The sequence below is a fragment of the Lolium perenne genome, chromosome 4 (assembly GCF_019359855.2).
Source record: "Lolium perenne isolate Kyuss_39 chromosome 4, Kyuss_2.0, whole genome shotgun sequence".
NCBI lineage: Eukaryota > Viridiplantae > Streptophyta > Magnoliopsida > Poales > Poaceae > Lolium > Lolium perenne.
Window position 1 is genome coordinate 9557154 of NC_067247.2, and position 22560 is coordinate 9579713.

Genomic DNA, 22560 nt, shown 5'->3' on the forward strand with positions numbered 1-22560 from the left:
CGTGGTCGTGGTCGTGGCCGCGGCAGAGCTGAACGCTCGCTGTCGCCTCCCACGCCGCCGGCTTCATCGTCGGAGATGGACGTGGAGCCGGACATGCTGTTCGAGTTCGTCCTCGTCCTCAAGGGCGATCCGCGCGGCATCCAGAGGCTGTCGGACTCCTTCGCCGACTACGCCCGCTCGCGCACGATGCATCTGCGGGAGGCTGCGTGCGGCTACTACCGGTGGATCATCGACGTGATCTACGACGCGCGCAGCAAGATGTACCTCAACATCGGCTGGGAGAAGTTCGCACGGCACCACAGCCTAGTTAGGTTTAGTTTCTTTGCAAAATTTTATATTTGTGTCCACCATGGTTCAAACTATGTATTAGTTTGTGGAAAACCATGTTCCTAACTGTGTCTTCGTGTAAACCACGTTCCCAATTATGTATTAGTTTGTGGAAATTGAAATAAAAATATCAAAAAATGTATTTTAAATATTTGGGGGAGATGTTTGGGGGACGCGGCTGGGGAGCGACGTCCCCCAAATGCGGCACGAACAAAACACGTCCCCCAAAGACTCAATCCGACGTGGTTTGGGGGGCGTCTTTAGGAGACGCGACTGGAGATGCTCTTAGACCTCATTCGGTAGGCAGGGATTGAGGTGTATTATGTCTAGTGTTTTGGGTGGAAACACTTGTTTACTCAGGGTTTGTTTAGATTAAACTTGCTACTGGTCTGGGAGCGTCCTGATTTCCTAGCTTTTGAGGACCAGCTAGCAATCATGACGCATCATCAGGCGATGAGCTGGTGTTTCTTGAGACCGGCCAGTACCTGCAGCATGCAACTCGCCAGCATCTACAGCAGGCAAAACGCGAGGAAAGACTAGCCAGAGAAAACGCGAGGGGAGACTAGCGTTTAGATTCACACATGTATCGGTGTGTTTTGCGGTAATATTTGAGACTGAACACTTCCAAACCTGTTGAAACCCAGTGTGCCGAACAACAAAGCTAGCGTTTTTGGAGGTCTTGGGCTGGCTCGGCGAAGCGATACACTCCAATCCCTGAAAAAACCTGTGTGCCGAATGAGGCCTTACAAATATTAACTATTAAGATACCTCTCCTGGAACAACAAACTACTGCCACTAGTGGAAAATAGGGCTTCCGTGGGAGCCATTTGTCGCGGGCGCGCCTGCACCCGCGACAAATGGGGTGGCCACATCGCTCCTAATCCGGCAGATGCTTTTGTCGCGGCCTTTTGTCGCGGGCGGTATTACGACCCGCGACAAAAGGGGTCGGAGCGACGTGGCCACCCCTTTTGTCGGACCGCGACAAAATGTCCATGCCTATATATATAGAAGCAGCCAGCCACCCCCCACCTCATTTTTTCCTTGGTGGTGAAGGTGGAGATGTATGCTAGCTCATTTTTTCTACATGTGCACAAGAGGTGCTTGATGGAATGCTTGTGAGAGGGATGCCACTTGGTTTTATTTGATAAGATTTCTCCTCTTTTTGATCCTAAAAGGTTAGCAACTATTTTCTCGACTATATATATATGCATAGTCCGTACAATACCAATTTTAACAAGGTGATTGCATCTGATACATATATAATTGTACTTATGATGCAGATGAGTCATCCATGGATGTACGGTAACCGATGTGCTCCCGCTTTCAGAGAGGGCGTGAATTCTTTCCTGCTTGTGGCCGAGGCCAACAAGTCGAAGCAAGGTTTTATGTGCTGTCCATGTCTAAAATGTAAGAACGAGAAGGATTACTCTTGCTCAAGAGACATTAAGAGCCACCTGCTTCGGTTTGGATTCATGTCCAGCTATAATGTTTGGACCAAGCACGGAGAAGAAGGGGTTATGATGGAAGACGGCGATGAAGAAGAAGATAATGATGACAAGTACCGATCTATGTTCTCTGAATGCTTTGATACCGCAATGGACGACAATGAAGAAGAAGGAGGTGAAGAACATGCATCAGATGATCCTGTTGATGATGATCTTCGTCGGGCCATTTCTGATGCAAGAAGAGACTGTGGCACGGATAAGGAGAGGTTGCAGTTCGACAAGATGTTAGAGGACCACCACAAATTGTTGTACCCAGGTTGTGAAGATGGGCATAGAAAGCTGGGTAGCATATTGGAATTGCTGAAATGAAAGGCAGAGGTCGGTGTGACTGACTCGGGATTTGAGAAATTGATGATAATATTAAAGAAGCTGTTTCCAAAAAATAATGAATTGCCCGTCAGTACATATGAAGCAAAGAAGCTTGTCTACCCTCTAGGATTAGATGTGCAGAAGATACATGCATGCATTAATGACTGTATCCTCTACCGCGGTGAGAAGTACGAGAATTTGAATAAATGTCCGATATGTGGTGCATTGCGGTATAAGATCAGAAAAGATGACCCTGGTGATGTTGAGGGCGAGCCACCCAGGAAGAGGGTTCCTGCGAAGGTGATGTGGTATGCTCCAATAATACCACGGTTGAAACGTTTGTTCAGAAACAAAGAGCATGCCAAGTTGTTGCGATGGCACATGGAAGAACGTAACAAAGACGCGATGTTGAGGCACCCCGCTGATGGTCGGCAGTGGAGAAACATCGGGAGAGAGTTCCCGGATTTTGCAGGTGAGGCAAGGAACTTATACTTTGGTCTAAGTACAGATGGCATGAATCCTTTTGGGGAGTAGAGCTACAGTCACAGCACCTGGCCCGTGACTCTATGTATCTACAACCTTCCTCCTTGGTTGTGCATGAAGCGGAAGTTCATTATGATGTCAGTGCTTATCCAAGGCCCAAAGCAACCGGGCAACGACATTGATGTGTACCTAAGGCCATTAGTCGATGAACTTTTGGAGTTGTGGGCCAAACCAGGTGTATGTGTGTGGGATGAGCACACGGAGAAAGAATTTGACCTACGAGCATTGCTATTCGTAACCATCAATGATTGGCCTGCTCTCAGTAACATTTCAGGACAGACGAACAAAGGATACAATGCATGCACACACTGTTTAGATGAGACTGAAAGTAAATATTTGGGAAAAAGCAGAAAAGTTGTGTACCCGTTCAATCGTCGTTTCCTTCCACGCAAGCATCCCTTAAGGAAAAAAAGCAAGCATTTCGATGGCGAGGCAGACCGCCGTCCGAAGCCTGTCCCCCGTACTGGTGCTGATATATTTGACATGGTGAAGGATTTAAATGTTATCTTTGGAAAGGGTCCAGGCAGTCAACCTGTTCCGAAAGACGATGACGGACACGCGCCCATGTGGAAGAAGAAATCTATTTTTTGGGAGCTAGAATATTGCAAAGTCCTGGAAGTCCGCTCTGCAATCGACGTGATGCACCTGACCAAGAATCTTTGTGTGAATATTCTAGGTTTTCTGGGCGTGTATGGAAAGACAAAAGATACACCAGAAGCACGGGAGGACCAGGAACTTCATAAAGGACGAAACGGCAATCATCCAGGGCAGTTTGTAGGGCCTGCCAGCTACGCTCTTACCAAACAAGAGAAGGAGATCTTTTTTGAAGCCCTATTCAGTATCAAGGTTCCGTCTGGTTTCTCGTCGAATATAAAGGGGATAGTAAATATGAAGGAGAAAAAAATTCCAGAACCTGAAGTCCCATGACTGTCACGTGCTTATGACACAATTGCTTCTGGTTGCATTGAGGGGACTTCTACCAGAAAATGTTCGACTAGCCATTGTGAAGATATGTGCATTCCTCAACGCAATTTCTCAGAAGGTAATGGATCCAGAAACTTTGTCAGGATTACAAGAAGATGTGGTCGAATGTCTTGTCAGCTTCGAGTTGTTGTTCCCACCATCCTTCTTCAATATTATGACGCACCTCCTCGTTCACCTAGTTGAAGAGATTAGAATTCTCGATCCTGTATTTCTACACAATATGTTCCCCTTCGAGAGGTTCATGGGAGTCTTAAAGAAATATGTTCATAACCGAGCTAGGCCAGAAGGAAGTATCTCAAAGGGCTACGGAACTGAGGAGGTCATTGAGTTTTGTGTTGACTTTCTTCCTGACCTTAAGCCGATTGGTGTTCCTGAATCTCAGTATGAGGGGAGGCTGACTGGAAAAGGCACACTAGGAAGGAAAGCAACGGTGTGCAGGGACAAGATTTCTTTCAATCAAGCACACTACACAGTTCTATACAATTCCATCTTGGTGGCTCCGTACATCGAGAAACATAAGAATGTTTTACGAGAAATAAACCCGGGCCAGCCCGAGTCCTTGATTACACGTCAACACATGAATACCTTCGGCAGTTGGTTGCAAAGACATCTCATTAATGACCCATCTGTTGTGGAGCAGCTGTACTTGTTGGCCAGGTTACCATCTTCAAACATATGTACATTCCAAGGGTACGAGATAAATGGGAATACATTTTACACGATCGACCAAGATAAAAAGAGCACCAACCAAAACAGCGGTGTCCGCTTCGATGCAAAAGACGAGAATGGGCAGACCACCACATATTTTGGATACATAGAGGAGATATGGGAACTTGACTATGGTCCCACTTTTAAGGTCCCTTTGTTTCGGTGCAAATGGGTGAAGCTCAGCGCTATACATATTGACGATAAGTACAGTATGATAACAGTGGATCCCAACAATCTTGCGTACCTGGACGAGCCTTTTGTCCTAGCCAGCGAGGTGGCTCAAGTTTTCTACGTGAAGGACATGTCTAGCAAATCAAGAAAAAGAAATCAACAAAAGAATACATCAACCGAGGAGCCAAAGCGCCACATAGTTCTTTCGGGGAAAGGAAACATCGTGGGAGTGGATGACAAGACAGACATGTCAGAAGATTATAATAAGTTTAAAGAAATTCCGCCCTTCACGGTGAAAATTGACCCAAACATCTTGCTAAATGATGAAGATTCTCCATGGCTACGGCGTAGAAGATCACAACACTAGATGGCGATGTAATAATGTATTCTTCATATATAGTTCCCAAGACAATCTCTACATTTATGTAATAATGAGAACCCTTTCCTTCATCCATGGGAATGAAACTGTGCTTGGCTTGTTGATTTTCTTGGCAAGGCGTATCGATGCTCCTTTTATAGGCACGGCACCGCTTCTACATTGTCTTATTCCTTCGACAGGGCGTCGTGCGCTACATGTTTTATCTCATCGAGCAGTGCGTCCACCCACGCGTCCTTATCCTGCCGACAGCTTTAGTCGCGGTTGCAGCCACCAACCGTGACAAAAGGTTACCGACACATCCTTATCCTGCCGACAGCTTTAGTCGCGGTTGCAGCCACCAATCGTGACAAAAGGCCCTCCTAGATAAGCCTCCCCTAGTCTTTTGTCCCGGTTTGAGCCTCCACCCGGGATGAAAGTTTCGCGCGCCACTTCGTTAATTCCCGCCTATTTTCTTCCCGCATTCCCGCCATTTTTTCACTATATATATGTAGGCTTGGACTCATATCTGCAAACCTCATCACTCTCTCCCATGGCTTCCATCGTATGTCTAACACCCCGAGAGGCGGAGGCACTTTGCGCCTCGAACTACCCCTGCCCGCCCGGCTACCGCATCCCGACCGGCTGGTTGCTGAGCGTCGGAGGCGTACCGGTCCCTCCTATCCCTCTTGGTGTGCCACGCGAGATGGCCATCACGAACCACTACTATTTCGAGCTCACGCCTGAGCAGCGGAGGAATCCCCAGTGGCATCCCGACTACAGCCCGACTTGGGACAGCTTCTTCATCAATCGGCGTGAGAGGGCGGTTGCCAGGTACGAGGAGGATGGCCCGCCTCCTTCGAACTTCAACGAGGCCGGCCGTCGGATGTGGTGGCGCGGCCGGACTCTCCAGAGCGTCATGGCCTATCGTGGCCCCCGCCTGCGCTACCCTCAATCCCAGCCCACGCGTGCTCACCCGCCGAGGTTGGACAACCGCGACCCCGATGCTAGCGACGATGACGTCGGCGACTATGATGACTACAGTGGCGACTATTATAGGGCTAGGCACGACTATGATTGAATGGCTCCAACATTCGAATCTGGCCATGTATCTTAATTTTCAGTTGAGCTCTGTACTTTAATTTCAATTCAGTCGTAATAAATTTTGTGTCAACCACTTTATTGAACAAAAACAACCGTCAACGACTTTATAAACTAAATTTAAACTAATAGAACCGACAACGACTTTATTGAAATTACAATAAAATAGATAAATTACTAGTCTAGTCTCAGTCGTCGTCGGAGGTTGTCTCCGTCCAAATGTCATCCCACCGAGGGTCGTTTTCGGTCCAAGTTGTATTCGGGTTCTCGAGCTCGAATGTGGCGACGGCCCGATGGTGGCGCCTGTTGGACCTGCGTTGTGCCCTAAGGATAGCGAAGAACGCGTCGGTGTTGTCGACGTCGTTGGGGAACTGCGCCCTCCACTGGCGTATCAACTGCTCGTCGTGCTCGGCGATGACGATCCTGCGCTGCACCTGGCGGTGCCGTCGATGGTCCTCGTCGTCGACGAGGCACTGCGGTGGCGCGAGGAACTCTGCCTCCTCTAGCGATTCAACATCCGGGAAGTTCGTGTCGCGCCGTGGCCACCGAAAACGCCACGCCGCCGCGTCGTAAGCGCGCGCCGCCAGCTCCGGCGTGTTGTACGTGCCGAGGGTGAGGCGGAAGCCACCGGCGCGTATCTCGGCGTAGAACCTGCCGCTCGGACGCACTCGAACGCCACGGAAACCGGACGCCCCTCGACGACGTGGAGGCATCCCGGAGATGAATGAGCAGAGGCGGTGGAGACGTGTGGTTGCGCCCGCACTCGTCGCTCTATATAGCGCACGCGGGTAGCGACGGGGCGAGGCACGTGGAAGCGGCGGCGACACGTGGCGAGGCACGTGTAAGCTACGGCTACACACGTTGCACGCGGGCAGCGACGGGGCGAGGCACGTGGAAGCGGCGGCGACACGTGGCGAGGCACGTGTAAGCCACGGCTACACACGTCGCACGCCGGCAGCGACGGGGCGAGGCGCGTGGAAGAGGCGGCGACACGTGGCGAGGCACGTGTAAGCCACGGCTACAAACGTCGCACGCCGGCAGCGACCGGGCGAGGCACGTGGAAGCGGCGGCGACACGTGGCGAGGTGAAACCTTACTCGGTGTCACTCCGCATATCATTAGGGGTGAAACATACACGACTATGTTCATTGTGAGATGCAAATAGTTATATGGATGTCATATTCATGTTCATTGTATTTTTCTGACAAATTTTTATATATAACACTTTTCTATTTGATTTACCATTTAAAAGTTATTGAAATAAGAAAAAACAAAAAAGAAAAAAAGAAAAAAGAAAAAAAAAACAGAGGCTGATCCGTGTCCAACGGCTCCAGGCCGTTGGATTCAAACGGCCGGAGCCGTTGGATGCGCAGTGCCACGGATCGGCCAAAAGGGCCTTTTGTCGCGGGCGGTGGCTAAACCCGCGACAAAAGACCCCCCCTTTTGTCGCGGGTCGTGCCACCGCCCGCGATTAAAGGGGGGCCTTTTGTCGCGGGTTGAGCCACCGCCCGCGACAAAAGAGCGCGATATAAAAGCTCCGCCCGTCGCGGGCCAAGCCACAACCCGTGACGACTAGGAGGCCAACCCTAGATTTCGCGCCGCCAGGCTGCCGGATTGCGCCGCCGCCGACGCCCTCAGCCGTTCGCGCGCTCCTCCGCCTTGGGCCATCGCCGCCGACGCTTGTGCGCTCCTCTGCCTCGGGCTTCACCGCCGCGCGCCTCCTCTGCCTCGACTCCAGCGCCGCCGCCAATTGCCTCGGGCCGCCGCCTCGCCGTCGCCTCGGCCGCCGCCTCGGCCGCCGCCGCCTACTTCTACGCGCCGCCGCGCCTCGGGCCGCCGCCTCGGTCGCTGCAAGGTAGCGCGCCGGCACCGCTGCCTCTCTGCCGAGCTGATCGAGCTCAGTTTTTTTTTTTAGTTTTTTTGTATAGTTAATTAGTATAGTTTAGTAATTAGTATGGTTAGTATAGTTTAATTAGTATAGTTAGTATAGTTAGTATAGTTTCTGTAATTGTTTTAGGTTAGTATAGTTTTAGTTAGTATAGTTTTTAGGTTTAGTTAGTATAGTTTTAGGTTTAGTTAGTATAGTTATAGTTTTAATTTTTTAGTTTTTATTTCATTTGTTTTATGTAATTAGTAGTTAGTTTAATAGTTAATTAGTTAGTTAGTTTTTTAGTTAATGTATTTAATACAGTTTTTTAGTTCACGTATTTAGTAGTTAGTTTATAGTTAGTTAGTTAGTATATGTATTTAGTTTAGTTTTTTAGTATATGTATTTAGTTAGTTATTTAGTGTATTTAGTTATAGTTAGTTTAAAATTAATTAGTACATAGCCCTAGCGGACGACTCCCTCTCGCGAACACCCCCGACGCCGACACCGGCCCTCTCCTCTCCCTCTCGCGCAATCGCCCTCGTCCTGTGCTCCCTCTCCCTCTCGCGATCACTCGACGCCGCAACTCCCCTCTCTCTCCCTCTCCTCTACCTCTCGCAAACACCCCCGACGCCGACACCGGCCCTCTCCTCTCCCTCTCGCGCAATCGCCCTCGTCCCGTGCTCCCTCTCCCTCTCGCGATCACTCGACGCCGCAACTCCCCTCTCTCTCCCTCTCCTCTACCTCTCGCGAACATCCGAGCCTCTCGCAAACACGCGTCGCCGACACCCTCTCCCTCTCGCAAACAAGCGTCGCCGACACCCTCTCCCTCTCGCAAACACGCGTCGCCGACACCCTCTCCCTCTCGCAAACACGTGTCGCCGATTAGGGTTAGGGTTTGGTTAGTGTTTGATTAGGGTTAGGGTTTGGTTTGTGTTTGATTAGGGTTAGGGTTAGAACATGTACTTATCGATTTAATTCTTTTGCAGAAACAATGGATCCATTCGAACGGGACTTGGAACAGGAAGACATGTTCGTGGACATAATCCGCGATGGTACAGAAGCCGACCGAGAAGACCGCGACTCCGGTGATGGAGAAGCCCGCGACTCCGGTGATGGAGAAGCCCGCGGCTCCGGTCATGGAGAAGCCGACGGCTCCGGTGATGGAGAAGCCGACGGCTCCGGTGACGGAGAAGCCGACGGCTCCGGTCATGACGAGGTATTAATGGAATTCTATATGTACATATGTATAGAGGCATTAGTATAGAGGCATTAATGCAATTCTATATGTATTCTCTTAGGCCTCCGAAGATAAGATAGAGAAACGAGGTCCGGCAAAGAAGTTGGGCAAAAAAGACCACTTCACAATTGAAGCTATATCACCGGAAGGCCAACCGGTGGTACCCGCGAGTGTCGGAGTGACATTTAAAAATCAGTGCGGAGTTGTGGTTAGAGATCGTCTCCCGATCACTATCAGAGAATGGAACAAGACCAAGAATGTGTCCGAAAATCAGGTTGCCGATAGGTACAAAGACACACTTTTCGGCGACCTCATGGCACATTTCACTTTGCCAGATTTGGGATCGGAGTCTGAGAATGCTAAGCAGAGGGCGCTAGTGAAGAAATGGGCTCTTAAGAAGATGGGGGAACTTTTCCGGGCGTATAAGAACCGGTTATGGAAAAATTATAAGAAAGACCAGAAGCCTCCATTATTCGAGAACTATCTAGCGAAGCAGGAGCATCATTGGGAAGAATTTGTGGAGTACAAAGAATCAGAGGAGGCTGTGAACCTGTCCAAGAAAAACAAGAAGAATGCAAGCGAAAAGAAATATCACCATCATACGGGGCGAGGGGGCTACGAAGTAGCCATGCCTAAGTGGGATGCACAAGAGGCTGAGATGGAGCTGAATGGGATCACTCCAGAACCCACGCGAGAAGGATGGGACATTAGGGCTCGAAATTGGTTCCTCGCGCATGGTTGTGAGTATGACATGAAGACAGGGAACATTGTTGAAAGTGACAGCAGGGTTAGGGTACCCAGGAAAAAATGGATTGAAGTGACGACAGATATAAAGGCGGGAAAACTAAAGTTTGCTCCCGATAGAGACAAAGACTTGCTGACGCTTGTCCTCGGTAATCCTGAGAAGGGAGGACGAACAAGAGGCTTCGGCCCTAGTGTTCCGTGGTCGCTTGGGTTTCCGGCCGACGCGGAGACTTATAGAAGCCGAGCGAGAGCTAAACAACGCCAGCTGGAGGTGCAGAATGACCGGATGGCCGAGTTCCAACGCCGACTTGACCAGCAGCAGCGGGAGCTTCAGCAGCAGCAGCGGGAGATAAATGAACTAAAAGGACAGCGCCCGCCAGATAATACCGCTGGCATATCTCAGCGACGAGACAGCAGCGTGGCCGACTCGGAGGCCCCTCCTACATGCATGATGATAGATGCCGGTCCTGGCGACCCCTTGGATGGAATCAAGGAGCAAACACCTTGTGATCTCCATGAGGTGTTCAGGAAGGTGTCTGTTAAGGTGGCGGTCGGCTATGTCTTACCGGCATTTGGACCTGAAGGTGAGCCGGCAACATGGCATGGCAATCCGATTCCAGCTGGCTATGCTCGTGTCGGGGTGGATTCAGTTGTCCCGTCGTGGGAGACATTGGAGCTCGAAATCCCTGGAGGTGATGGGGGGCTTACACTCAGAGAGGTGCTGGGTGAAATCATTCTCTGGGAAAAGAAGAACATCAGGCTGCCAGGCTGGGTAGCCCCTAGTACCAGTCGTCCCAGCAGGTCACCATCACCTCCTCCAGGTGATCGCAGGCCACCATCACCTCCTCCTACTGATCACATGTCGCCACCATTACCCCGTGGGTACGACGTCTACCACGACATCGGTAGTCCATCTCCATCTCCAGCGCCGCCGCCTCCGCCCACTAAGACTCGGAATGCACCCAGCCGGAAGCGTTTCAAGAGTCCTGTCCGCAAGATGTCGCCCCTCCCAAAAGTACCAAAGGTTCCTCCCCCCCGTCCTTACGATCGTACTGAGGAGGAAAATGATGCCATTGTTAAGAAATACAATTATGATTTTTTTCATAAGCCAAAACCTCCAGCGCCAGAGCCATACACAGAGAAGCAAATAGAATATGCCACTAGTTTTCTGAACACACCATCGCAGTATGAGTTACACGAGAAGAAGGATGACTATACACGCACTCTTGCGAAGGTAATTGACCATAAGAAGGATGAAAAGGCTAAGGAGAAGGACATTGCTGGCACGAGCAAATCATCAGCTAGAAGTGCAGCCGAGAATAAGTCAAGTTCAACAAGTGCACCCCTCAAGGCCAAGCAAACGACAAAAGGCAGAAAGAGAAAGGAAGTTCCCCTCCTCGGAGATCAGCCCAAACAATCGATCCCATCACTCAAAGTGTTTAATGTTCCCAAGGTGTACCAGGAACATGGTGGTCTCGATATGGAAGAAGCTGCAAGGCTAGCGGCTTCCTGTTCAGTTACCGTGGAGGAATTGCTGTCTGCAGCAGATGCTGCACTACCCACTGCTGATATAGCTCCTAAATTTGTCTACGGGGCCGACTTGGTCAGCAGAGAGCAGCTGCATAAACTGCCAACACATATGCGGAATTTGCATCAGTGGTACCTTGATGCATGCAAGGAGAACATAATGTACATCGTGGCGAGTATACCATGGGAATATTACTACCGAAAGGAGGAGATCCATATTGAGATGAATGAACTCTGGCAGTTATTCAATTTAGATGCCCTCGACAAATCTCTCATGAGTTGCTATTGCTTGTAAGTTGTTAACTACATATAAGTTCATTTTCATTCAGTTCATGTTCGTTTTCATTGCATATACTCATTATATCTTATGTGTTCTCTTATGCGGCGAAGATCAGTGAATGCAAAAGTAATAATATTATCAATGTTGGGTTTATTGACCCAGATAAAATACATGTTGAAACGGTAAAGCATAAACGCGAAGAAACGGGGGGAAACCTACTAAGGTTTTTGGGGGAGCAATATTTCTGTGATTCAATATTGTTTCCTTACAACTACGAGTGAGAGTCTTAATGATCTTTTATGCACATTCAATTTTTCTTACTCGATGTTAAGTGTAATTCCTGACGTATATGCATAACATGTGCAGCTTATACTGGATTCTACTAGACATTCAACCTGATAAGGGAATAGTTGAAGTAAGAGACCCACTGAGTAGAGGCGTGGACGGGTTCCAGGACTTGCAGAAGTTGCTCCAAGTGTAATTTCCTTCATCGCCGCGCTTTATCTTTCGTGAGATATCAATTAATTATCCACTCATTCAATCATTCTTTTGCCTGGCAGGGCTTGGCAAGCTTTGAAGAATCATCATAAGGAGATTACCTGGGCAAAGAAGGTAACATTTACTCATGTACCGTGCCCCCAGCAGCCACAAGGGACGAATTTATGTGGATACTACGTTTGCGAGTCCATTCACATGTTAACCACTGAGAAGCAGAACAAAAATAAATTCGACGTAAGCAATAACATTCACAACTTTATTTATTATCATCAATATTTCGTTATCAAGACTGATATAGTCATACTCATCTCATTTTCGTATATAGGTCGACTTTATGCGGGACAGACTCCAACCAAAGGAACACCTACTAGGAATCGCGGAGGAACTGGTGGGACTTTTGGTTAGAGAAGTAATAAACAACAAAGGCTTGTTTAGTCCAAATAGATGCTCTACCTCCAAATAGACGGTCGTTAGTACCGCTTGTCGATCGTGAGCTCCATGTATATATATAGGGAATCTACGAATATGTGTAAGGGGAATCGACTTTTGCTTCCAATATTTGTTTGATCGATCTATATATATATAGTGAATGAACGTGTACCACTTCTAGTAGCGTACAAATATATGCAACTTTTATTTTCGAATGAAAAAAATGAAATAAAAGGGGGTCGGTGGCGGGGGGGGGGGGGGGGGGGGTGCTGCACCTCTCAAACCCTAAAGCAGCAGCATTGTGCGTGCGCCACGTAGAGGGCCTTTTGTCGCGGGTGGTAATACCGCCCGCGACAAAAGAGCCCGTGCCCTGCGCGCCCCGCGGCTGCCACGTGGTGGACCTTATGTCGCGCCTCCCTTGTCGCGGCTGGCCGCCCGCGACAAAAGGGTCATACGACCCGCGACATTAGGCCTATTTTCCACTAGTGTGCCTAGATAATGCCATATTGAGCACCTAATTATGTAACCTTCTTTGGTGAACTTACTAAATTTGTACCGAGTTATTGAGGTATCTATCATCTCACTGTGTTTTTCCTTTTAATATTTTGTAGCTTAGACAATCAAATTCAGCATAATTTTTTAGTATTTCTTTTCCCGTTAGAACAACATACTGCTGATTTGATATGAAGAACAACGCCCAAAGAGGCTTCTCATTTTTCTCAAGAAACATATTTACATCAACTGATTATATTAAACTTTCCATTGTATTGAGTGAACTTTTACGGCAGAAGTGACCATGCAACTGTGACTTGCATCTTGCACACGCCGACATTTAGCACACCACAACTTGTACCATGTTTCTGGGGTATGAAAACTAAAGCATCTCCTGTATCGATTTCTCCGGTCTCTTCATCAGACCGTGCCAGGATAGAGACCTTGAGCCGATCACTTCTACCATATCCAACGGAGACAACACGCCGTGAGAGACTGATCGTGCCATCATCGGCGACAGGCAATCTAGCGTCTTTGAAAGCGAGCAACAAGATTTCCGCATTATCTATGTTGGCGGTGCTAGCCGTAAAAACACCTTGAAACCCACCAGGTGGCAACGATGACCCGCAAGTGAGTCGCACACTGATTGTTGCCTCCACAGCCTGGTAAATGTGGTGGAATTGCAGCTTCAGTGTGCTACGAATCCCCATCGAAAGAACAGTACCCACCGCTTTTTAACGTCAAGACTAGAAAACTCAGGTCTCTGTCGTCGGATTCGGTTGCGCCCTTAACTTTGAGCACAATCTCGATGGTACCAGGGTCCATACATGTCACAACAGCACGGGTAGGACCTGTGAGTAGTAGATATGGATCCTGCAGCACATGTGAACGTTAATTAAGTCAACAATAAAAAAAATGGTTGATTGGATACCGTGGACAGGAAAATAGTTACCTTCTCTGTGATGGTCTGGCAATTACTTCTTGCACGCGTGAAGATAATGTTGCGCTTGCGATCAAGGTCTAGGACATCGCGCGCGGTGACCATGCCGAACACGTCTATCGGCCACCGTAGACCTCCTCTTATGGATGCGATTTTGATGGAAACAATCTGCAGGCACCCTCTGGGGCGTCCGGAAGAAGGGTCGTCGGTTAAATACATGGGAGGGATAGGGGCTGCATCAATGTAATATATACGTGAACGTGGTTAACAATACAGTGGAATGAAATACTACCTCTGTCCATAAAATGATGTCTTAGATTTGTCAAAATTTGGATGTATTTTTTTTCGATAAAGAAAATTTGGATGTATGGATGGAGGAAGTACTACAAATTAGCAACATAGGAGGTCTGAACGATGAGACTCACTGATCTTGTCGGTGTTCCATACCCTCGCAGCGAAATAGTCGCCGGCGTTCCAACCACCCTCTTGGGATTCCTCTTGGTTAGGGTACCAGTACTTCTCCGCTGAGCTCTGCAGGAGCAAGGCCACCCGGCGCTCATGCCTCTTCTTCCTCGCCTCCTTCTCCTTCTTCTCTGCCTTCACGTCGGCCATGGCACAGATACGATCGTCCTCCGAGTCCTTGTCCCTGGATATCCTTGGGATAGCACGTACTGGTTTGTATATATACACAAACGAGTAGACCGTGACAGATCTGACTCCAGGTCGGTCTCGCCCGAAAGTCTGAGTCCTTCTAAACGTCGGACTTAGGCTCCAGACATAGCTGCATGGGTACCGTACGTCTAAGAGTTTCAGACGTTTCGTGCAGCTGGGACTCAGACTCCGGGTAGAAAAGGAATCCTAATCCTACTTGGTTACTTTCTGTAAGATGCTATGCATATATCTGCGTGAGTTACTAGTCGAGGAAATCAGGGCTAGCTAGGCTAACCAAAGTGAGCTAGTTACACGGCGGCCCAGGACGGACGATCAGCATGGGTACCGTCTCGTTGCCCTACCATGTCGTCTTCGACATCCTTTCCCGTACGCCTGTGAAGTCCGTCTGCCGGTTCCGATGCGTGTCCAAGCCGTGGCGCGACGTCATCTGCAGCCCCGTCTTTGCTGCCGCGCACAGGTCCCGGCACGGCCCGCTCCTTGTCGATGCCGGCTCCTTCGAAGAAGAAGAACCAGATGGTGGGCGTGACATGCGGCTCATGGACATGGACGGCAACCTCGTGAGGGTCATCAAGGGCGTTGGTGGCTACGGGATGATGTGCAACACGAGCCTCGACGACCTCATCTGCGTCAACGGCGCTTCGTGCGGCGGCATCAACGTGGTCGATCCGGCCACCAGGAAGGTGCTCGTGTCCTGTCCACATATGGAAGTGAGAGAGCAGGACACATTTCCTTACGCTGCCACGCGCTACTACATCACCTTCGGCTTCGGCCGTGCCATCCCTTCGGGTCGGAGGGTTTTTACGGTACCCTATACTGCACGTAGCAGTATACCCTTGATTTGCTAAGGGTATGATAGACAATTCTATCTGTTCAAATTAGTGGGGAAAAAATGTAAAGCGAGTTAATGATGGGCCAAGTTCCCAGCCCGTTTCTCACACGAGTCCTCTGCCTTCAACGCCATTGCTGTGTGCATCTTGCCGCCTCCACCGAGGTTGCCCGCTCGTCGATCTGGCCGCCGTGTTTGACCTAGGCCGCCGCCACATACATAGCGCCCGGCGCTGGCCCGCCATCACCCGCTTGCCCCCGCCGCGTTTGACCTAGGTGGTCGCGCGCTCGTCGACCACACCGCAGATCTCTGCGTCCTGATCCGGGAAACCTCATCGCAACTAAATTCATACTCTGAGATGAAATTAGACTATATCAGCTAGCTGTGTAGTTAAGTATTGTAAATTCGATCTGTCTTAATTGAGAATTATGTCCGCAGCAATCTCCTATGCAGATTCAATTGCGAGTTTCACCTGTGGCAAAACTCTGTAATAGTTTTATTTTCTTCGTTTTGCGTAGATGGTGTTAGCAGAACTATATGTACAGGTTTGATTGAACCGCTGTGCAGATTCATCATGAGTTACCCATGTCAAATCTTGTGAACAGTTTCCGTTTATGTTTTTGCCCAGATGCTGATACAAGAACTTGTATATGGTGATCGTAATGTGTTGCATATACTTTCTGTCATGTCAGTATCATTGCTAAATTAAGTGTGGGCCAGATTTGTGTAGTTTAGAAGGATAATCCTGAAGTAAAAAAATTTAAGCAGTGAATGACATGGATATTGCATTATTCATACTGAAACATGTGTTAGTTTTAGTATCAGACTCGTAATAATCTAGCTCTGATTCATAACCGCAGTGTATGTCATGGAGGGCATGGAGGACAATAAAGAACATGATATGGTGGTTAACAAAACTTTTAGTAGCGAGGAAGAAGATTACAAGTACTACAATGCGTATGCTAAGTCCAAGGGGGTTTAGTGTTAGAAAAGAAGAGCTGACTAAGAAGCCAGGTATGGACATTGTGGATGCCGGGTGAGGAAGTGCTCCGATGGAGATCGAGATGTCTATGAAAAGTGGTGAATGGTTTGTAAAAGATTTCATGGTTGAACATAACCATCCACTCGCCATTGGTGATCAGACAACTTTCATAAAGTCTCGTCATGGGTTGAATAACGCTCAAAAGGCGGATGCCATTGAATATGAAATTGGTGGCCTTCGAACACACGAGATTAAACTGTGTGCAATTCTTATCTGAATTCAACCAGTCTATGTTGCGTCCTCAGGAAGTACCAATTGAAACTATACGGAAAAGATTATCTTTCACTTAATCGAAATAGAAGGTTACAAGTACTACAAAGGATATGCAGGGATTGTGATATATGGACTTGATAATAAACACTGAAATTTTACCTACATGGACATTGTCACTAAAGTAAAAGTCCAATATTTGCACTAAATATATGGTCTACCAAACAACCAGTTCACAAGCAAATATAAAGATTCGATTTCAGACAAATATATGCTCGGCTGACCGGAGCTAAAACACATGCCTCGTTATTTCTAGAAGAAGACTATTTTGGCTAAGTATAATTTTTTTATGATCCTTCTAAAAATAGTTGATGGGATCATTCCTTCATCCAGCTCCAGCCAAATGCTGTCATCAGCATCAACCTGTCATACAAGACAACAAATACAAGTTAGGAGCTCCTTCATTTTGTGCCTCAACTGAGACAAAATTAGCAACAAAAGTATTTCAAATAATGTCAATGAGAAAGACTGGAGGATAGCTGCTTTCCCAACACCGGACCATTCATGCTAGCTAACTGGGTAATTGCTAGTTCTTTGTAAGCACGCATAACAGGAACCAAATCAACCAACTAACATCCTAAAAGAATGATTTGCTTAATTGATTGAATATTTCAGAAGTAGGTAAACCAAGGATACTTGAATCGACAAGCGTATGAAAGTATGAAAGAATACAGTTAGCGGCAGCTAATGCTGCTCTCGTTGATGATAAAAACAAGAAGATACAGAGAGATTTACAGCTGCTAAACAAAAGAAAAAAGGACTTGCAGAATGGAAGGTAGCGAGGCCCAATTCCGTCACAGGCAATGCAGGCATCAAAGAGCGGCAAGCGGTGACTCTGAGCCTCTAAACAAATCATGATTTCTAACCATGCCTTGCGAGGCCTCAAATTGGAGGCCATGCTGCACAAAGAATGGATTAACCAAAGCAATCAGCCCTATCCTCCTCTCCTCACCCTTCCTAAACTCAGTCAGTCAGCATCTGTGCTAACCATAATGCAAGCGCTTCGTCTAGTTAACAATGCACCTAAACAAAGAATTCTATCTGTTGAGGTTAGCACCTGTGTGTAGCCGCACCCTAATACGTGCGCCAATACCCAGGTGACTTGTCATCGCTTGCAAATCCCTGACCTGAGCTGTCCTGCTGCTCAACCAGTCTGTTAGCGCTAGGAGTGAACCGGATTTTCACTCGCTTTGGCCGGACCACTGAAGCTGCATCTCTAGTTGCTTCCGCAAACTCTTGCTGGGAACAACTGCTGGTAGATGGATACACCTTCGGCTTCACTTCGTAGCTGGCATCTTCGTGTTTAGTTTCCAGGTGGCGCCGCTTCATCCTCCAGGAAATGGGAACCATGTCCTCTCTTTCTTCATCAGAAGTGGAGGCAGAATTTGACTTCATATGCCTAGTATGGATCGGAGGAACTGAAAAATGCTCAGAGTCTGCGGGACGCTTATTATCCTGCTGTGATTCATGGCACACCTTCTTCAGCCACCTCAGAACCTGATTAAAGTATTTTTTATCAGAAACGAAGTATGCACAGTAATCATACCATCCTAGAGAAGCTCCATAGTTCTTCCTAGGTCTTCGTTCAATTACTAATTTTGTTATTCAGATATCCTGCATGATGTGAGTTACTCAGAAATATGTGTTCACTAACCTACAATATGATTCCATCATATATCTAAGCCCTCGACATGCCTAAGCCTAACCATTTATGTGAATATGTCACCGCAACGAGCAGGCAAGGCAACAAAATCAAAACTCTAGCTATATAGGATCAAATGAGTGAGTAATAAAATCCGTCTTCATATCTCCTAAAATCGGTTCTCGTATCTAAGGCTGAAACCACAACGTACCTTCTGTTCAGAGGAGTCCGTTGTCGTTGTTCAGAGGACCTGCAGCTTCGTCGCCGTGGTCGGCGGCAACCGCCGGCGACACCCGCCGGCGACACCGCGTCTGCCTCGGCCCAGTACTTGACCGGCTGGGCCGCGCGACCCTCCGAAACCTTCATGTCCGCGGATCATCCTGGCCGGAGATCGACCAGCGGCGCCACGGTGGTCGGCGTCAGCGACGGCCCGAACCCTAGTTTGTAGGGGCCATTCAAATCGACCGAGGAGGAGGGGATACGGGGGCTGCGCGTTGGCGGCGGCGGCGGCCGGACCCTGGCTCGGAAGGGTGGTTCCCGTCTCCGCCGCTGCTCAAGCCGGAGAGAGAGGAGGGACTACAGGGGAGCAGGTCCATGGCGGCCGGAATATCTGAGGGGATTTTTTGGGTGGGCAAAGTGAACGAACGGGGGTAGGAGATGGAGTCTGCCTTGCGGGACAAAATATGATCTTCCTAAAATACCCTCATCAACATATACTGTTGGCTCTGGACGGCGCAGGACACTCTATACTGCTCGCGTGTTGGGCGGCCGAAATCTGACAGTATGGCTTCATCTGCACGGCTCAATCTATAGATTGGATGGCCCATATTCATCCTTGGGTACTGTAAAAGAGCTCTCGGGTCGATACAAACTTGTCCGCCTCGTCGCTGACCAAACATGGGAGATCTTCACTTTAGGAGACGGCAGGGGATGGAGGCAAATGCAGCCGTCGCCGGCCAAGATCTGCTATAAGCGAGGCTCCCCCGTCGTCATCAATGGTGTCATGCACGTCTTTCAGAACAAGGGACTTTATAACGACGATACTTTGCTCTGCTTCGACCTCGAGAGCGAGCGATGGAAGGAGGATGTGATCGAAGGGCCACTAAAACTTGTTGGCAAGGAGATGTGGAGTGGAACAGTGGGAATCCGCTTAACAGAGCTCAATGGTGCCTTGTGTTTGGTACACTCTGTGTTCATTGAGACCCATGGCCAGGTTGAACTACCAGATCCATTCACCAACATATGGATCCTAGATAGTTCCGATGAGAAAACCTGGATCAACGCGTACACGATTACAATGGAGCCACCTGCTTGCCGTTACATGCCACTCAGGATGTTGGGTGATGGTGGGAAGCTGCTCTTGCAATGCTCTTTTGACCAAGGGGAGTCATTGGTACTTCAGATCCATGACCCTGGCACCGACACATGCACGGACATTACGGGGACGCCATACGATCTCGCTGGTAGAATTGGTCTTTGTAGCTTTCGTTTGGACCATTCAGTGTCCTCCAAAAATTTGCTAGCAAAATTTTTAGACCAAGCATTATCATTTTTCAGTAACTAGCATAGAGAAGCTATAAAAGAAACCACCATGTGTATGATTTTTTTTTGTATCAAACGCTATTATTATTAAGTCATTTTTTTCAAGGGATGAAATTCCGTTGTTAGATGCAACTAGCACAGTGGTCTCTTGTCGGCGCCGCCGCCATTCTTCCTCGCCTCTGTGACCTCTAGGCCATGGCCTGCCAGCGGGAGGGCTTCGTTTTTCATGTTTTTAGGGTTCATGTTTGGTGGAGCGGCGCTCAGGTGGTGGTGGCAGCATCTCTTTCGATAAGGTCTCCCCGGCTTCAGCCTCATCTAGATGGCGACATCGAGAAGCTTGTGGAAGTGGTTTGGTCTTCAATGACTTCTGGCTGTGAGGATCTTCGGATCATCAAGAAGCTTCATCGGCAGTTCATCCTTCTTCTTTGTCTCCGGGACGAATGTGCTCTTTTTAATCCGTTCGGCGACTTCCCGTCCGCAACCAACAACGTCATGCTAGCTCGTAGAGGTGCGGCAGCTGCGGCGAGCCGTCGACACGGTCTGGACGTTGAAGATGAAGGGTTTCTCAAAGATCTCGTTGTAATTTTCGTTTTTTTTTGAGGTGCTTTGTACTCTTCGTTGTTTTTTTTAATGCCAACTAATATTCGCAAAAGAAAAAACTAGCACAGTGGTCTGCGTCATTGGCGGGAGACATCTTTATAAAGTATGTGGTTCTGGAGTATATTATCACTGTTAAGGTATTTTCTAATGTAATAGTATAATTTTTTTTTGAGTGGATGAAGTTTGGTTGCTAGATGCAACTGGCACATCTAAACCTTGTACTGTACTGTATTGATTTTGGAATATATTAATACTGCTAAGGTTAGCCAAGAGAGATGCCTAAGCAGTGAGAAGAACCTACGCCTGGCTGTTAGACAGGAAAGTCATTTCTGATAGATGTCAGTCGACATAGGAAGATAATTTTGCACCAGGGGGCAATATTCCCGTCGGTCAACCGTCAGCAGGAAAAAAGCCACAACATCAGGGGGCAATATTCCCGTCGGTCAACAGTGATACAATTCCCGCCATTCACGCCACCAACCCATATTCCCAAAGGCCAATCCCCACTGGAAAAAAGCCACAACATTGAAAACATTCCCTTTTTGTGTTTTTACCAAACCATCAGGAAAAAAGCCACAATCTAAAACATGTTGTTTGTATATTTTCAAATAAACATTGTGATAGAAGTTTGTGGTGGGTGCATTCACGGATACCAAGGGTGAGACTACCCTTTTTTTTTGGTTCGGTGAGGGGCGACAATGCAATGTGAACAATCTCACACAAGCAGGGCAAACACATGGCAATTTTGCCCAAGTTCAGGCCGCTCTTGGGAGTTTAGGCCCTACGTCCTGCTTGTCGGAAATTATCGAAATTATCGGTGGAGTGTGGTGATTACAGTAAAGAACATGCCTTGCCGAATTTGTTTCAGGATCCAATCCTTATAATATCCTGCATAACTAACTGCAAATTTAATTTATACTAGTAGGCAAGAATATAATTGTACATCCACATGAGAATTCAGAATTCTTTTCCTTATAATATGGACTATATTATCATTTGACTTCCTTAGATGTACATTTCTTTATCTACATGCTTAAGTTGTTCATTTTCTCGACCCGACAACGAACATGGTGCCCTTGCATTCTCGCAAGACACAGCCTTAATAAGATTAGCCACACAAACCAGCGCTGCTTCTAGTGTTTCATACTAGTCACTCTCTGTGCTATCTCCGTCCGAGCGAGGAAATTCAATACAGGTACTACTACCACCACCGTATGCTTGGCTACTTGGGTGAACAATAGGCTTGTAGTCTTCGCAGCCAAAGCAGTGTCCTGGAAAATAAAACCACCAGGATACAATATATGAGATTGTGACGAAAATAATATGAGATTGACAAAATTGCACCTGATGCAAAGCTCCCGAAAAAACAAGTTAACATGAGAATAATGAGGAATCAAGAAAACGGTAATGGATTAACCCCAAGGTAACCAAGTCCGTACCTGCGTCATTTTCCTCAACTATACAGCATAGCAGCACATCATTTTCATTCCGAAACCTGGGGTCGACTTCGGAGAAGAATAGCTTGGTAATGGCGGAATTACCAAGCTGGTGACCCTCGGGCTGCTTAGCTGTGAAGTTATAATGGATGCAGCCTCCTCCAAACTCAAAAAATATAGAGATTACTCGAACCTCCTCCAGCTCAAACTGCAAGAAAACAACAACAACAAATATGGATTAGTCAGGTTAATAATCTTACAATGCTTAAATTGGATGAAAGCCAGATGAAAGCAGCAACACAAAGGGCAGATTATCACGAAAAATAGGTCTAGTGCGCTGAACACTAGATTATGACATGCCAATTGTCACACTGCATACACACACGCATGCGCGCACACGCGAGAAAGAGAGAGGAATACCTTGGTTTTGTTCGCTCTGTTGTACTTGCGCAAGGCCACCTCGGCGTGATGACGGGCAGTCTTTTCTCTCAACGCAGCTCTTCTTTCGTGG

General features: G+C 47.9%; 1 long non-coding RNA gene across 1 annotated transcript; it reads right to left on the minus strand.

Moving 5' to 3' along the window:
* Window positions 1-16814: 16814 nt before the first annotated feature.
* Window positions 16815-19307, minus strand: LOC127291737 (uncharacterized). The gene is made up of 3 exons (XR_007844695.2): window positions 18683-19307; window positions 17887-18326; window positions 16815-17192 (listed from the first exon to the last, which is right to left on the minus strand). It is a non-coding gene; the product is annotated as an uncharacterized lncRNA (long non-coding RNA).
* Between the last annotated feature and the right edge of the window lie 3253 nt (window positions 19308-22560).